This window comes from Anolis sagrei, chromosome X (assembly GCF_037176765.1).
Source record: "Anolis sagrei isolate rAnoSag1 chromosome X, rAnoSag1.mat, whole genome shotgun sequence".
NCBI classification, from domain to species: domain Eukaryota; kingdom Metazoa; phylum Chordata; class Lepidosauria; order Squamata; family Dactyloidae; genus Anolis; species Anolis sagrei.
Window position 1 is genome coordinate 73455540 of NC_090034.1, and position 1947 is coordinate 73457486.

A 1947-nucleotide genomic window follows, 5' to 3' on the forward strand; every position below is an offset into this window, starting at 1 on the left:
CCCACCACGTTGCGTCACCTCGGGGGATGCGCGCGCATCCAGGGAAGTGAGCCAAGTAGCTGTCCCGCTTGGGTTGAGCGGAAGTACATAGAGCGGTTTGGAGAGAGATATAGCAAGTAGATCGGGCCTGACCTTTGGAAGGAGGTCTGTTCTTGTCATATGACTTGTAATCATGACTGTCTTCCTACAACCAACCAAATTTCTTCAGAGAGAGCCTGCCTTTAAGGCTGAGTGAGAGTGTGACCTGCCTCAAGGTGCACCCACACTGGAGAACTAACGCAGTTTGACACCTTTGGCTCCATGCGATTTATTTATTTGTCGTCGTGTCAGGGCAACCAGTCAATTATATTACATTTCTAACAGAACAAAGCAAACAAACAGACAAAATACAAAATTTGTGAGTTTGGTAGTTGATTAAATGTCTAGGTTCTTGTGGGTTTTTCGGGCTATAGGTCCATGTTCTAGAGGCATTTCTCCTGACGTTTCGCCTGCATCTATGGCAAGCATCCTCAGAGGTAGTGAGGTCTGTTGGAATTAGGACAATGGGTTTATATATCTGTGGAATGGCTGGGGTGGGGCAAGGAGCTCTTCTCTGCTGGAGCTAGGTGTGAATGTTTCAACTGATCACCTTCATTAGCATTTGAAGGCCTGCCTGAGCCTGGGAAACTCTCTTGTTGGGAGGTGTTAATATGTGCCTGGTTGTTTCCTCTCTGTTGTTTTGCTGTTGTAATTTTAGAGTTTTTTAATACTGGTAGCCAGATTTTGTTCATTTTCATGGTCTCTTCCTTTCTGTTGAAATTGTCCACATGCTTGTGGATTTCAATGGCTTCTCTGTGTAGTCTGACATGGTGGTTGTTGGTGTGGTCCAGCATTTCTGTGTTCTCAAATAATATGCTGTGTCCAGGCTGGTTCATCAGGTGCTCTGCTATGGCTGACTTCTCTGGTTGAAGTAGTCTGCAGTGCTTTTCATGTTCCTTGATTCGTGTTTGGGCAATGCTGCGTTTGGTGGTCCCTATGTAGACTTGTCCACAGCTGCATGGTATACGGTAGACTCCTGCAGAGGTGAGAGGATCCCTCTTGTCCTTTGCTGAACGTAGCATTTGTTGGATTTTCTTGGTGGGTCTGTAGATAGTTTGTATGTTGTGTTTCCACATCAGCTTCCCTATGTAGTCAGTGGTTCCCTTGATGTATGGCAGGAACACTTTTCCCCTGGGTGGATCTTCATCTTTACTCTCGTGGCTTGTTCTTGGTCTTGCAGCTCTTCTGATGTCTGAGGTGGAGTCTCCATTGGCCTGGAGAGCCCAGTTGAGGTGGTTCAGTTCATCTTGGAGGAGGTGGGGTTCGCAGATTCTTTTTGCACGGTCTGCCAAGGCTTTAATGGTGCTTCTTTTTTAACTTGGGTGATGGTTGGAGTTTTTATGTACATATCTATCTGTGTGTGTGGGTTTTCTGTAGACGGTGTGACCCAATTGTTGATCTGGTTTGCGGATGACTAGGACATCTAGAAAAGGCAGTCTTCCTTCATTTTCTTTTTCCATAGTGAACTGGATTTTTGGGTGGATGCTGTTAAGATGGTCCAGGAACCTGCTGAGTTCTTCTTCTCCATGGCTCCAAATGGTGAAGGTGTCATCCACATATCTGAACCATATCGTGGGCTTTTTGGTTGCTGTCTCCAGAGCTTGTTTTTCAAAGTGTTCCATGTAGAAGTTAGCTATGATCGGGCTGAGAGGGCTCCCCATAGCTACTCCATCTTTCTGTTCATAGAATTCATTGTCCCAAGGGATGAGCTGGAGATGTCTCTGCCTTGGTCCTTTCACTATTGGCTGCTACTTCCCGGCGGATGTCAGGTTGTGCAATACCGGCTAAGCAGTGTAATTTCTCTGGTTGCTTCTGGATTGAGAGAATCAGCCGTCTACGAAGACGTTGCCCAGGGGACGCCCAGATGTC